Consider the following 15989-nt stretch of genomic DNA (forward strand, 5'->3'; position numbering starts at 1 on the left):
CTCTCCCCTGTGATCTTTCCCCTACCTGGCACTGCCCCTAACCACCCTCAGTGGCCCAGTTCTCACGGCTCGACCTTCCTACTTTGGGGAAACTGAAGCACGTAAGCCAGAAACTTGGCCAGTGCTCCAATCCCGTGGAGGCTGGCCTGAACCCCGTCTCTCCTCTCTCCTGTTCCTTCTTTGCCTGGGAATGGAAGTCATTTCTTCCCCCCAGTCATTACCCTGTGACTGGACCAAACTTCCACCCCCTGCTACAGCTCTGGGCTGAGCTCAATTGATCTCCCCTTAGCTTCCTGTCACTCCTGTTGGCCTTCCCCTACTTCGCATAGCCCATTCCGGGCCCCCTCTGCCTGTAGAGGAGTCACCACCCATTGCTTGCTTGCTCAAGTTAGCCTTTCGAGTTATCTTTTGCCAACTGCATCCACCTCCCGTCTCCCATCTCCCATCTTGCCTCTTGCTTTACAGCTGCGTAAAGGAGCGGAGGACTGAGTCAAAAGTGGTGTTGGAGAAAGGGGCTAGAGAGGTGCTGGGGGCAGGCAGGGACCTGGGGCCTCTTTTCAGTCAAAGCCTCCAACGGGGTACACGCACTCTGGGGCCTCTGGCCAGTAACTCACACTCCTGCCTCGTCTTTGGGACGAATGTTTGGAAGCTGGTTGGCCACTCCTTCCTTGCCCGGTGGGCTCTGAAGCCTCTCTGAGGTGGAAGGTATCCCTGGTCTTTAGAGAGATGGTGGCATAAGAGGAGTCTGGGAGACCACACCCCTCAGCTTCATCTTGCTTGTGCTGCTAACTTTGGAGGGGTTGCCCTTTCAGGGAGGGATGCCTGCTGGCTGCCCTGATCTCTCTGTGGAGGAAGGCACAGAGTATGTGGGCGGTGATCTCAAGTTTTGTCGTGGTGCTCAGTATTTAGAGGGAACGAGGGCTCAGAAAGGTGGCACAGATTTGCCTGTATTATTCAGTTTTTTGTTTTGTCCTCTTCAGATTTTTTTTTTTGCGGGGGCGGGGGGGGCAGAGGAGGATGGTCATCCATTCTACCGCAGTCCCCAGTTTCCAGTGGGATGGGTGGAGGAAGGGAGGGACGGGAGGCTCCAGGAGTTCTGTGGGGTCCTGAAGGAGCAATTTTGATCTGAACCAGATGGTTCACTGCTTCAGCAACCCCCTTCCCAGCCCTCCCCCTTGGCTGTGAATTGGATGCTTTTAACCTTGTAACTTGAGAATGGAGGAAGGGAGGCCAGGGGGCCAACTGTCTGTGTGGGTGTTTATGTCTGCCTCTGCACCCTTGCTTGCAAGCCTGGCAGGGGCCTGTGGGAGTGACCATGCATGGGAGTGCATTGTTGTGATGTGCTGTTTTACGCTGGTGGCTCCTGGGAACTTTTGGAGTGCAAATCCCAGATAAAGCCAAGCTTCTAAGAGCAACTGGCTGTTGCCTCAGGGGAGCATTTCTACTCCAGCCAAGCCTCAGGGTAAGGACCACTCTTCTTGAGAAGGCACCTGAGATTAAGGAGTCTGCAATACCAGGATTGGGGATTTGGGGAGGCTTGATTTTTCCATGTCTATTCTTGGCAAAAGAAGACCTGAGGGGTAGGGTCTGGGGAGAGGGATGGGAAATGGATTCTTTTGGGTTGTTCTGTACCACATCCTGCCTTATTTTGGCGGTATTTGTGTACTTCATTTTGGCTGTCATTAGACTGTGGATGTTCTTCAAATGTGTCCTCATTTTCTGAAATACCACCACCTGGCTTGGTCCTCAGCACATAGTGGGTGTTCAGTAAGTGAATTACAGCAGAAGGTCTCATGGTTACAGGTTTAGGGAAGGATTCTTCACCCTTGACTGAGAGTCAGAGTCCCCTGGAGAGCTGGTTAAGGCACAGATTGTGTGTGTGGGGGGACTCCAGAGTTTTATGGTTTAATCTGGGTGGAGCCTATATTTTGCATCTCTCTCCAGCTCCCTAAGCTAACACTTTGAGAACCACTGGTTTGGGGCCATCACAATTGCTTGAGAGATTAATCCAAGCAGATGTAAAGTCTTTTTTTTTTTTTTGAGATGGAGTCTCACTCTGTTGCCTAGACTGGAGTGCAGTGGCACGATCTCGGCTCACTGCAGCTTCCACCTCCAGGGTTCAAGCGATTCTCTTGTCTCAGCCTGGTTGGCCACCCCTTCCTGGGGTGACAGGAACCTAGGATTACAGGCATATGCCAGGACACCTGGCTACTTTTGTATTTTTAGTAGAGACAGGGTTTCACCATGTTTGCTAGGCTGGTTTTGAACTCTTGACCTCAGGTGATAGGTGATCCCCCCCGCCTTGGCCTCCCAAAGTGCTGGGATTACAGGCGTGAGCCACCGCTCCTGGCCAGAGGTAAAGTCTTTTTTTTTTTTTTTTTTTTTTTGAGACAGAGTCTTGCTCTGTCGCCCAGGCTGGAATGCAGTGGCATGATCTCAGCTCACTGCAACCCCCGCCTCCCAGGTTCAAGCGATTCTCCTACCTCAGCCTCCCCAGTAGCTGGGATTACAGGTATCTGCCACCATGCCCGGCTAATTTTTGTATTTTTAGTAGAGATGGGGTTTCTCCATGTTGGCCAGGCTGGTCTCGAACTCCTGACCTCAGGTGCCCCGCCCGCCTCGGCCTCCCAAAGTGTTGGGATTAGAGGTGTGAGCTGCTACACCCAGCTCAATGTAGTCTTTTTTTTTTTTTTTTTTTTTGAAACAGAGTTTCCCTCTTGTTGCCCAGGCTGGAGTGCAATGGCATGATCTCAGCTCACTGCAATCTCTGCCTCCCAGGTTCAAGCTATTCTTCTGTCTCAGCCTCTTGAGTAGCTGGGATTACAGGCATGTACCACCATGCCCGGCTAATTTTTGTATTTTAAAATTTTTTTTTTTATTTTTTGAGATGGAATTTTGTTCTTGTTGCCCAGCTGGAATGCAATGGCACGATGTCAGGTTACTGCAACCTCCACCTCCTGGGTTCAAGTGAGTCTCCTGCCTCAGCCTCCCAAGTAGCTGGGATTACAGGCATGTACCACCACGCCCATCTAATTTTTTTGTATTTTTAGTAGAGACGGAGTTTCTCCATGTTGGTCAGGCTGGTCCCAAACTCCTGACCTCAGGTGATCTGCCCGCCGTGGCCTCCCAAACTGCTGGGATTACAGGCATGAGCCACTGTGCCCGGCCAGCTAGATGTAAAGTCTTAAGAGGGACTTTCTTCCACCTTACTTCCCCACCAGGCTATTCTGGCAGCTGTACTGGTTTGACTTTTCTTTCATTCTGATGCTGCCTAGGATTGGTAATGATTGGAAGGACACTGCCCCACGGTTTTTTGAAGGAAGGCCCCACAACCAAGCAGGAAATTTAGGAGCTGTGGCTTTGGAAAAGGGTAACTGTGTGGACATAGTGAAGCAAATTGCTGCACTGGGCCCTCTTCTGGCCTGTGCCTGTTTCCCCAACCAAATGGGTTGGGGCGCCTGCCAAGTAAAGTCCTGCCATGGCTGCACACTAGACAGGGTGCCTGGGAGTCTTTGAAATTTAGAAAAGCAGGAGGCATCACTTACATTGTGCTTTGCAGAGCATTTTCCAGCTGTTGTTTTATAGGTCAGTGGAACATTTATAAGGCAGATACAGACTTAGGTAGGGTTACTGAGGAACAGAGAGTTACACTGTGGGTCACACAGCGGCCCTGGACTCCTGATTCCAATTAATAGCTTGAATCATGGCTGCTGTTCATTGAGTGTTTGCTGCCAGCCAGGCACGGTGCTAGGTGCTCTCCGGTGTTAATGAATCCTCACAGCAACACTGCAAGGCTGGCGTTGTTGCCGCTGCTTTGTAGATGATGAACTGAGACTTACAGAACTTATCAGTCGTGCCCAAACAGACAGCAGGAGGATCTGGGATCGAAACTCATGTCTTTCTGCCGCACAGCCCCTGCTCTTAGTTCCTGCTCCTTGTTGTGCTCAACAAACCTTAATTGTCCTTTGGGGTCGTCTGCCCCCAAAAATCTGAATTTTGTTTGTTTGTTTGTTTGTTTTTGAGACGGAGTCTCATTCTGTCGCTAGGCTGGAATACAGTGGTGTGATCTCGGCTCACTGCAACTTCCAACTCCTGGGTTCAAGCGACTCTCGTGCCTCAGACTCCCAAGTAGCTGGGATTACAGGCACACACCACCACACCCAGCTAATTTTTGTATTGTTACTAGAGACAGGGTTTTACCATGTTGGCCAGGCTGGTCTCGAACTCCTGACCTCGTGATCTGCCCACCTCAGCCTCCCAAACTGCTGGGATTACAGATGTGAGCCACTATGCCTGGCCAAGTCTGAGTTTTTTTGAGCCGAGAACTTTGCTGAGTGTTGTGGAGGAGACAGTAATAGCCAAGTTGCTGTCCCCTGGGAGGGGGATAAGACAAGTCCACCAGTAGATCTACAGGGGAAGTGGCCAGTTAAAGGAGGTCTAAGTCATCCCCATAGGGGGCTCAGAAAAGGCATTTGGGATGGGCCTCTAAGGGTAGGTTTCCAGGCAGTGCCTGTGGGCTGGAGGGGTGTACAGGCCAGCAGGTACAAAGACAGGCTATCACAAGGCACATTTAGGGAGTTGTCCCTTTTGTCTAGAGCATAGGGGATTTATTTAGAAAGTAGTAAGGAATCCTATTTGGTTGCAACCAGAAACTTGGCTGCCTTTGGCAGGAAAGCACTTCCTTGGAAAGCTGTGGGAACTATAAAATCAGAGTGATGACTCAGGACCCAGGTCCCCTCCAGGGTCTTGGAGTGGGTACAGCAGGGACCAAAGGCCAGTCTCTTCAGGGAACCACTGTTGCCAGGATGCATCTGTTCCGGCTGTGCTCGGTCATTTTGTCACCACTTGGGATTCATATCCGAGGGAGGAAATGTCTGGTTGGCCCAACCTGGGCCGTGTTCCCTTGTTCCCTTCCTTGGCCAGTGAAGGGCTGGTGGCATGTTGGGCAGTTCCCTCGCAACCCTGGATCCGAAAGCAAAAGTCTCCAGAAGGAGAGAAAATAGACACTGCAAAAAATCAGTCCAGACAGGTGCTGGATAAGGACTTGAACTGACAGGTGGTGACACAGGGGGCTTTAGTCTGACTAGTTTCTGAGCAGACTGAGGGCAAACTGACAGCACAGTATGGCTGGGTCATAAGGGGACAGGGAGAGGAGGGAGGGAGGAGATGGAGAAGTAGATAGAGTCCAGGTGAGATATCATGCAGGCTGGCACTTGGCAATAGAAGCGGAAAAGTGGGAACAGTCTAGAGAGCTTGCAAAAGTAGCTGTCTTTGGAGCAGACACTTGATGGGCTGGGGCTTGTAGTTTCAGTGCCTGATGATGAGAGCTGGTTCCTTTACTGAAATGGGGCAGTCAGGAGGAGTAAGAGTTGAGGAGAAGGTGATGTGGACTTGCTTTGGAGGAGCTGTGTGCTTATGCTGACCACACAACTGGAATCCTGGTGAGCTGCCTGAGGTTGGGGGCCTTGCCCTGAGGCCGTGGGGCCCCTGAGCCCCAGAGGCTCTCTAGGTGCTGGACGCAGCTGGGGCTCTCTGCCAGCTGGGTGCTTTTGCATCTCTTCTGTTTCCACATGCAGCCAGGGATGGGCTTCTCCTCCTTCCCCTTCGGTCCTTTCAGTTCCCATGTCCCAGCTTCCCTCCCACACACCTGAGCCCTTACCAACTAAAGGGCCTGGCCCTGCTTTCTGAAACCGAGTTTTCCTTCCTCTCTGCTCAGAGTGCTTGTTAATGGTAAGTCCTCATCAGCTATTAGGGTAGACATCTCCAAGTGACATGTCGCAAGGAGGGGGTCTGAACTTTACCTGCTATCTGGGGGAAATCAGGCTTTTTCCTCCAGTTATGCCATGCTCATCAGGGACCCCTGCCTATGTCCCTAACCAGCCATTTTAGAGTACTTCTTGTTGCTATTTATAAATTATTGTTGTAGTTATAACACATTGTCAAGCTTCCATGTGGCCATTGCGGACCTTGTGGGGTTCCAGGGCACAGGCTGGGCTTTGGGCAATCCTAGCTTTCCAGCTGAGCTCTGGTGGTTTCCTGCTGCAGAAATGGGTGGGAGGGAGGGAACAGAGTTGTCTTGGGTGGAGGCAGGAGGAGCTATGCTGAAGGGTGCCTTATCCCTGCGGATTCTTAGAGCAGGTTATCTTGCTGGAGTGAAGAGGACTTTCCTTCAATTCAAATATATGTGCTGTTTTACCATCTATTAATGCAGCGGATATTACTGTGTACAATAAGGTGAATAAGGGCCAAGGTAAATCTAGAGAGAAAAAATGTAATCTTTTAAAATTTTGCCAATCATCCTAAATGGGGCTCTGTCACCCAGGCTGGAATGCAGTGGTGCTGTCATAGCTCACTGTAGCCTTGAACTCTTGGGGCTCAAGTTGTCCTTCCACCTCGGCTTCCTGAGTAGCTACAACTACAGGTGTACACTATTTTGTGCCCAGCTAAGTTTTTTAATTTTTTTTTTTTTTTAAGACAGAGTCTTAGCCGGGCGCGGTGGCTCACGCCTGTAATCCCAGCACTTTGGGAGGCCGAGGCGGGCGGATCACGAGGTCAGGAGATCGAGACCATCCTGGCTAACACGGTGAAACCCCGTCTCTACTAAAAATGCAAAAAAAATTAGCCGGGCGAGGTGGCGGGCGCCTGTAGTCCCGGCTACCCGGGAGGCTGAGGCAGGAGAATGGCGTGAACCCGGGAGGCGGAGCTTGCAGTGAGCCGAGATCGCGCCACTGCACTCCAGCCTGGGCGACTGAGCCAGACTCCGTCTCAAAAAAAAAAAAAAAAAAAAAAAAAGACAGAGTCTTGCTCTGTTGCCCAGGCTGGAGTGCAGTGGCACCATCTCGCCTCACTGCAAGCTCCACCTCCCAGGTTCACACCATTCTCCTGCCTCAGCCTCCCGAGTAGCTGGGACTACAGGCGCCTGCCACTACGCCCGGCTAATTTTCTTGTATTTTTAGTAGAGACAGAGTTTCACTGTGTTACACAGGATGTTCTTGATCTCCTGACGTCGTGATCTGCCCGCCTCAGCCTCCGTAAGTGCTGGGATTACAGGCGTGAGCCACCGCGCCTGGCCAGTTTTTTTTTTTTTAAGAGATGGAAGTTTTGCTGTGTTTCCCAGGCTGGTCTTGAACTCCTGGCTTCAAGTGATCCTCCCACCTGGCTAAATTTTATTTGCATGATGGTGATAATTAACACAACACACATAGTTCTGGTATCAGATTTTGAAAACAACTCAGCTTTTTCTTTCGGATGCTATTAGTTTCCAGGTGAATGGGCCCGTCCTCCTGGGAGGTGGCATTGTGGGGCTCAGGGGCAGAGAGGGGACCTTGAGGTGTTGAGGCATGACCCAAGTACCTGCTCTGCTTTCTCTCTTGACTGAGCAGTCCTAGCCCTGTAGGCAGGCAGCAACCCCCAGCCTCGGCAGGTCAGCAGCCTTTGGAGGGAGAAAATTGGCAATAAATGTTAATAGCTAATTGGTCTACAGGGAACTACTTTGGTGTGGAAAAATCAAGAAGTTATTTATTTGTGTGGCTAAAGGGAACTTAGAGGCACTAGGGCTGACAGTGAAGAGGGGAAGGTGAGGAGAGGCACAGGTCAGGGGATTGCCCTGCCCTGTCAGCCCCTTCTCTCCACCCCCTGCTGCCTCCTTCACGCCCCCTCCTTCCTGTCTTCTTCACAGGCTTCCTTTGAGTTTGCAAGGGACATTAGTAGAATGTGGAATCTCCCCTGCCCTGTAAGTCAGGTTTCCCCAACCTTTGTTCCTACCCAAGTTCAGTTAAACACAAAGCACCAGCGATTTGATGCAGGCGGTGAATTGGAACCTGAGTTTCAGGGGGAAGTGAAAGTTTCTGTGGGCCTGTGTGGAGTCTGTAGGCTACACAAGAAAAGATGGCAGCAACCAAAGGGAATGAGGCTGTGTGGGAAAGTAAAGGGGGAGGAGAGAACCCCGGCCGCCTCGGTTCCCATCTCTCTTGGGTGCTCTAGGGAGCAGTGTGAGTCCCGGGTTCGGGTTGCCAGACCACAAGGGAGTTTCTGGGGCCTGACCCTCTATCTGTTCCTTCCTGTCCCAGAGGGCTTAGTATTTCCCTGGATTGAGGCCTGTTTAGTGTTTGGCTGTTTCCTGAGGCCACCAGCGTGGCTCAGAGGAGATCCCAGGTCCGTGGGTAGGAGGAGATGGTGAGGAGAGGAATGGGCACCCCGTTCATGCTCCCCTCGTGAAGGGGACCAACATTGGCACTTGCTTACACTGGAAGAGGCTGTGGCATGGGAAGCAGGTCAATGGTTTGCGTCAAGGAGGTGCAGCCCAAGATCACAGTGGTGGCTGTTTGATGAAGGATTTTCCTCAGTGCCTGAAAAGTGATTTACTCTTGTCCTTAAAGCAGCAGTGGGCAGACTTTTAGAATGAGTGTGAGTTTTAATCTCAAGTGGCAGTGCCCAGCTGTCTGCATTCCTCAGTCCCTTCAGACCTGGCTCAGGTATTTTGGAGGGCATGGTCTTCCACCCATGCTGCCAGTCCTGGCAGTTCCTGCCCAACCTGCATCCCTGGCCATACCCTCCCACTCATGCTGTACGGACAGAGTGAGGCCTGCTGGCCCTCTGTTGGCAGCGCAGAGGCCCAGGTGGAGGCCTGGGCTGGCCGAGGGCCCAAGAGCCTCAGGGCAGGTCTGTTTGGCTGTCCTCAAGGGAAAGCAGCTTGTTATTCTCAGGGGGCATGAGGGAGCAGCTGATTTTCACAGTCCAGGGCTTGGTCTGGTTGGAAGAATACAGGATTCTTGCTGCCTTAGCTACCCACAGGGTTTTGGTGCTGTGTGACCCAGGGCAAGTCATTGCCCCTCTCTAAGCCTGGGAGGCCGAGGCGGGCGAATCACCTGAAGTCAGGAGTTCAAGCCCAGCCTGGCCAATACGGCAAAATCCCATCTCTACTAACAAGACAAAAAATTAGCCGGGTGTGGTGGAGGGCTCCTGTAATCCCAGCTACTGGGGAGACTGAGGCCGGAGAATCACTTGAACCTGGGAGGCGGAGGTTGCAGTGAGATCACACCATTTCACTCGAGCCTGGGTAACAAGAGCGAAACTCTGCCTCAAAAAGAAAAAAAAAAAGAATTTAAAGCCCTGCTCAGGGATTCACTCGTAAGCCATCTGGTCAACCTGACAGAAGCCCGCCACAGCCCGAGTGAGGAGGTAGTGCTGGGGGTCCAGGAGGTCATCATGAGGGCCAGATGTCTGTGGGAATTGGCTTGAACTTTCTCCTAACCTGTTTGGATGCGTTAAACAGCAACCTGCTCTGGTATCTGCCTGGAGAACTCAGGCTCCTGCAGCTGAGGGGACTGTGCTTGGTTCCCCTACGTCCAGTAGTTTCTCACCCCCACTTCCAACTCCTGCTCTGTCCTGGATTCAGGCAGAAAATTCCATCTGGTCTCTTTCCTCCCTTCTTACTCTGGCCACCATTTAGGTCCTGGGGTGACTGTTAATAGGATTCCCATTTTTTTATTTGCCAAGTTCTCCCCCACCCTTTTATGTCCTGTGCTCTGCTCTAGCCAGGCTTTTTCCCAAAGCCAGGGTGGGAGGTGGAATCACAGACATCCTGGGAGGTGCTGGGTCAGCCTCACAGCCACGTGGCAGATCTGTGAGGAGTTGAGAACCCGCTTGGAAGGGGCGGAGTAGGATCTCATTATAGAGAAGAGGAGGAAGGTAGTGAGGAAAAGGCCACACATACCAAGATACAAAGGCCTGAACTGAGAAGGCTGGGGACATTTGGGGACCTTGAGGAGTCCAGTTTGAGCAGAGCATAAGGTTTCCTGGATCGTATCCAAGAGGGAGGGGTAGGATAGAGGGGTCTGGGGAGAGATGGGCCCCAAGCCCCACCCTAGCAGGGAGGAAGGGGCAGGCTTTCCGGCAGCCTCTGGCTGTCCTGGGCTGGTCACAAAGAATTGTGCTTACAGGAAGTGTGGGAGGGGTTGTTAATGGCAGTTTGTTCACAGGCTGCAAAGCTGCCAAAGGTCAGTCTGATAAGAGGGAAGAGATAGACTCCTTGAGTTTTGTAATGCCAGATAGCTGCCTTCTCTTAGCTGGCCCCACAGATACTGACAGTTGATTTTGGTGCTGCTGCCGCTCTGTCACCTCCTCCTGAAATACACAACCCCTGGCTTCGGCCCAGCTGGGTTTTCCCTGCCTGGCCACAAGCTCCCTTTCCCATCTGCGGTCAGCTGTGCACTGGGGGAGGGGACAAACCTGGCAAGACTGAGCTCATTCTGAGCCTGACTCAGGAGTTTGAAGCCTCCCCAGGAGTGGCGCCAGGGCTGTGGATGGAGCAGTGACTTCCAGACCCTTTCCGTTCCATTTTGGTCTCAGGGTTATCCTGCAGCCCAGCCAGCCAGACCTGGGGCCTTTGAGGAGTTCTGCCTTTACCCCAGAGCATTGGGAGGTCTGGCTTTTGTGCTGAGAGGAATTAGAGATGGGGATCTGATGAGATTTGCTTATGTGAAGACCACTTTGGCTTCCCTATGACGAAGGAGTTGAAGGGGGTCTCTTTAGTAGATCTGGGGCTTAAGTGGTTAGGAGGCTGCTGTAGGTGAAGAATGACATTTCCTTGGATGGAGTGATGGTTGTAGACAGAGCAAGAAATAGAAAGATCTGAGAGACATTTCAGTGGTAAAAATTAGTTGAGATTTGTAATAGATTGGCTGTGAGAGATTGAGGAAGGAGGGCTCACATATGACTCTCATGGTTCAGAGTTAGATGGAAGGGGGTTCCTTTCCCAGAAATTGGCAATACAGAAAGAAGACTGGGTTTGGCTGGGCGTGGTGGCTCACACCTGTAATCCCAGCACTTTGGGAGCCTGAGGCGGGCGGATCACGAGGTCAGGAGATCGTGGTGGCTCACACCTGTAATCCCAGCACTTTGGGAGCCCGAGGCGGGCGGATCACGAGGTCAGGAGATCGAGACCAGCCTGGCTAACATGGTGAAACCCTGTCTCTACTAAAAATACAAAAATTAGCCGGGCATGGTGGCGGGCGCCTGAGGTCCCAGCTACTCAGGAGGCTGAGGCAGGAGAATTGCTCGAACCTGGGAGGTGAAGCTTGCAGTGAGCCGAGATCATGCCACTGCACTCCAGCCTGGGCGACAGAGTGAGATTCCATCTCAAAAAAAAAAAAAAAAGAAGACTGGGTTTGAGGGGCTTGGATTATGCATGAGTTTCATTTGGAGCAGGTTGAGTTTGAGATACTTTTGGGATACCTCTAAGGTATATCGTCTAAAGGACAGCATCCAGAAATTAGTGGGATAGATGGGTCTGGTGTTTAGGGGCGTGACTGGCACCATTTGAAAAGCCAGAGATGGTCAGGTATGGTGGCTTGCATCTGTAATCTCAGCACTTTGGGATGCTGAAGTAAGAGGATTGCCTAAGCCCAGGAGTTCGAGACCAGCCTGGGAAACATAGGGAGACCACGTTGGTACAAAATATTTTATAAAGTAGCTGGGAATGGTGTACATACCAGTGGTCCCCTCAGGAGGCAGAGGTGGGAGGATTTACTGGAGCCTGGGAGGTCAATCCTGCAGTGAACCATTTATGCGCCACTGCACTCCAGCCTGGGCCACAGAGCGAGACCCTTTCTCAAAAAAAAAAATAACAATAAAATAAATAAAATAAAATAGAAAAAGAAAATCCAAAGATAATTCTTAAAGGTTGAAAAACACTTTTGGGCCAGGCACGGTGACTCATGCCTGTAATCCCAGCACTTTGGGAGGCTGAAGTGGGTGGATCACCTGAGGTCAGGAGTTCAAGACCAGTCTAACCAACATAGAGAAACCTTGTCTCTACTAAAAATACAAAATTAGTCCGGGTGGTGGTGCATGCCTGTAATCCCAGCTACTCAGGAGGCTCAGGCAGGAGAATCGCTTGACCCCAGGAGGCAGAGGTTGTGGTGAGCCAAGATTGTACCATTGCACTCCAGTCTGGGCAACAAGAGTGAAACTCCGTCTCAAAAAAAAAGAAAGAAAAAACACTTTTGAGGGCTGGGTGCTCACTTTGAGGGCGGTGGCTCACACCTGTAGTCCCCGCACTTTGGGAGACTGAGGCAGGTGGATTGACTGAGGTCAAGAGTTCAAGACCAGCCTGGCCAACCTGGTGAAACCCCATGTCTACTAAAAATATAAAGAATTAGCCAGGTGTGGTGGCACGCCCCTGTAGTCCCAGCTACTTGGGAGGCTGAGGCAGGAGAATTGCTTGAACCCGGGAGGCGGAGGTTGCAGTAAGTGGAGATTGCGCCATTGCACTCCAGCCTGGGTGACAGAGTGAGATTCAGTCTCAAAAAAAAAAAAAAAAAGGCCGGGCACAGTGGCTCAAGCCTGTAATCCCAGCACTTTGGGAGGCCGAGACGGGTGGATCACGAGGTCAGGAGATCGAGACCATCCTGGCTAACACGGTGAAACCCCGTCTCTACTAAAAAATACAAAAAACTAGCCGGGCGAGGTGGCGGGCGCCTGTAGTCCCAGCTACTCGGGAGGCTGAGGCAGAAGAATGGCGTAAACCCAGGAGGCGGAGCTTGCAGTGAGCTAAGATCTGGCCACTGCACTCCAGCCCGGGCGACAGAGTGAGACTCCATCTCAAAAAAAAAAAAAAAAAAAAAAGGCTTTGGCCCCCATAGTGCATTACAAGATGAGAAATGAAATGTAGGATCCTAACTTCCTGTTATGTTCTAAATGGTGTACGTTCTGTACGCGCCCTGCCAAGTAAGTAGCTTTGTAAAGTTCTTGGCCAGGCATGGTGGCCCACACCTGTAATCCCAGCACTTTGGGAGGCTGAGGCAGGCAGATCACCTGAGGTCAGGAGTTCGAGACCAGCCTGACCAACACGGAGAAACCCTGTCTCTACTAAAAATACAAAATCAGCTGGTCATGGTGGTGCATGCCTGTAATCCCAGCTACTCAGGAGGCTGAGGCAGGAGAATTGCTTTAACCCGGGAGGTGGAGGTTGCAGTGAGCCGAGATTGCGCCACTGCACTCCAGCCTGGGCAACAAGAGCAAAACTCTGTCTCAAAAATAAATAAATAAGAAAAATGATAGAAAATAAAGTTCTTGCAAATGAAATGGAAAATGGTTGCACATGGTGTAAGATTGTATCATTTGGACTTCTTTAATTACACTGGCCAAAAATCCAATGTGAAGTGCCCTTTGATGTAAGGGGAACCTTTGACTCAGGTGCCTGTGGGTGTGACTGGCCACACACAAGGAAAATAATGCCGCTCTTGGTTCCCACGTGATGGAAGGTGCCAGCTCGTGGCACAGGCCCCTTTCCTCTCGGCATCTCTTCTCAAGATGCCTTCTGGAGTCCTGGGTTCACTCTGATATGGAGCCTGTGTCCAAACCCGAACCAGGCACTGTGGCTGGGTGCATTGGTGCCGTGATTGGCCAAGCCTGGGTTACAGGGCACAGAGATGGCAGCTGGGGAGAGATGATTCCCCAAAGACCTGTTGTTCATGATAAAGATGTCTTGTATTGAGCTGGGCATGGTGATGCATGCCTGTAGTCCCTACTGCTTGGGAAGCTGAGGTGGAAGAATTGCTTGAGCCCAAAAGTTCAAATACAGCCTGGTCAACATAAAAAAAGATGTGATAGGCCAGGCGCAGCAGCTCATGTCTGTAATTCCAGCACTTTAGGAGGCCGAGGTGGACGGATCACCTGAGGTCAGGAGTTCAAGATCAGCCTGGTCACCATGGTAAAACCCTGTCTCTGATAAAGATACAGAAATTAGCTGGGTGTGGTGATGTGCGCCTGTAGTTCCAGCTTCTCAGGAGGCTGAGGCAGGAGAATTGCTTGAACCCAGGAGGCAGAGGTTGCAGTGGGCTGAGATCGTGCCACTGCACTCCAGCCTGGGTGACAGAGTGAGACTCTGTCTCAGAAAAAAAAAAAAAAAAAAGTGATATATTGAAGTAGTGGTAGGTACCATTTTGACCCATGGAGACCATGCTTTGCTGTAGTTCTATTGCCATTTATTAATTTCCCTTGTTAAAAGTTGAATGTTAGAATGTAAAATGGAACTTAAAATTGTCAAGTCATAGCCGGGCATGGTGGTTCACGCCTGTAATCCCAGCACTTTGGGAGGCTGAGGCAAGCAGATCACCTGAGGTTGGGAGTTCGAGACCAGCCTGACCAACATGGAGAAACTCTGTTTCTACTAAAAATACAAAAAAAAAAAAAATTAGCAGGGCATCATGGCACATGCCTGTGATCCCAGCTACTCAGAAGGCTGAGGCAGGAGAATCGCTTGAACCCGGGAGGTGGAGGTTGTGGTGAGCCGAGGTTGTGCCACTGCACTTCAGCTTGGGCAACAAAAGCGAAACTTCATCTCCAAAAAAAAAAAAAAAAAAATCATTGAGTCATTCCATTTGCAGATCAGGAAGTGGAAGTTGAGAAATTTGCCTAGGGTCCCCAAACCAGGAGGTAGAAGAACTGAGGCAAGAACCCAGGTTGTCTGAAGTGTAGGCAGGAGGCTCTTTCCAGTATGGAGTACTGACTTTTTTGTTTGTTTTGAGATGGAGTCTTTCTGTGTCACCGAGGTTGGAGTGCAGTAGCTCGGTCTTGGCTCATTGCAGCCTCCGCCTCCCAGGTTCAAGCGATTCTCCTGCCTCAGCCTCCCCAGTAGCAGGGACTACAGGTGTGTGCCAGCATTCCTGGCTAATTTTTGTATTTTTAGTAGAGATGGGATTTCACCACGTTGGCCAGGCTGGATTCAAACTCCTGACCTCAGGTGATCTGCCCGACGCAGCCTCCCAAAGTGCTGGGATTACAGGCGTGAGCCACTGCACCCAGCCAAAAGTGTTGATTTTTATGGCAAATGATCCCTTCCTCCTAATGGCCCGGGGGAGATCTGTGTGTGGCTAGTTCCTGTCTGAGATGGAGACATTCAGTGACATCAGCTTCCTGAATGCCCACCCTCCTGTGCTGTTTCTTGCTGGCACTGGGATGAGGTGCCTGGATGAGGCTCTGGTGTGGCTGTGCTTTCTGGATTCTGTTGAGAGATTTGGGGTAAGTCGTGCTGCCTCTCTGTCTCCTTCTTTGGAAGAGAATGCCCAGGACAGTGGTGCCAGTTTCAGGTACAGAAAGACAAAAATAGCGCTCTTTTGGACTCAGTTCTCTGTCTCCTCCAGTTTGTGAGGGGACAGGTATTTGACTCAGCTTGGCAAAGCCAGGAATGGGGTATTGTAGTAAGAGCTCAGCAGTGTGCTCTGGGCTTTGAGTCTCTGACTTAAGAGGAGACCTCAGTTCAATCTTACACAGGCTTCTTACCTCAGGTGAGTCACTTTGCTGGGGTCTCTGGGCCAGAGGTCAAGGCTGCCTCTATGAGGGCTTTGGGCTCCTTGAGGGTATGGCGTTATGTGTATATTAACAAAATGCTGGTGCGCCCGGGAACTTTGGGGCAGTGCTCACCAGCTCCTGAGTTCTCGAGAGTGAAGTTTGGGACTGGATGCCTCTTTCATTCTGAGCCTCTCCCTCCTGTGTCTTTCCTTTTGCCCTTCAGATGTTTGCTGACAGCCAGTTCTCTCCCGAACTGTCCGCCAGCCCAGACTGACCTGTCTGCCTCTCCTGCTCGGTGCTCAGAGCACCCTGCCTGTTTATGCCTGAGGCCGGTTCTAACTGGTCCCCTAATCCTGTCTCACACACACCTGTTCCCTTTGGCTTAGCCGTAGTGTCGCCTCTCGTCCCTGTTGCCTTCCTCTCTGTGAGGCTGAAACTCAGTGTTACTTGGGGATATAGCACTCCACAGCCTACAGTCATTGCTCATTTAATCTTTGCAGGGAGTGTGTGAGGTTAGTAGGTAGGCATTAGCATGCTCATTGTACAAATGGAGGACCTGAGGCCCAGAGAGGTATGATTTGCCCAAAGACACACAGCTGCTTTGCTATTGAGCACAGCCAGTCCTGGAATCAAAGTCCTCTGGCATTGGTCCATCATTCACTGTGAAATGTTAGTGCAGGCTGGGCATGGTGGCT

The 15989-nt window shown here is 51.2% G+C and overlaps 1 protein-coding gene across 1 annotated transcript in view; it reads left to right on the forward strand.

Annotated features, from left to right (window-relative positions):
• The window catches only part of ST3GAL2 (ST3 beta-galactoside alpha-2,3-sialyltransferase 2), a 58844-nt gene that overhangs the window by 702 nt on the left and 42153 nt on the right, over nucleotides 1-15989 (forward strand). The window lies entirely within an intron of this gene.

This window comes from Chlorocebus sabaeus, chromosome 5, assembly GCF_047675955.1.
Source record: "Chlorocebus sabaeus isolate Y175 chromosome 5, mChlSab1.0.hap1, whole genome shotgun sequence".
NCBI classification, from domain to species: Eukaryota; Metazoa; Chordata; class Mammalia; order Primates; family Cercopithecidae; genus Chlorocebus; species Chlorocebus sabaeus.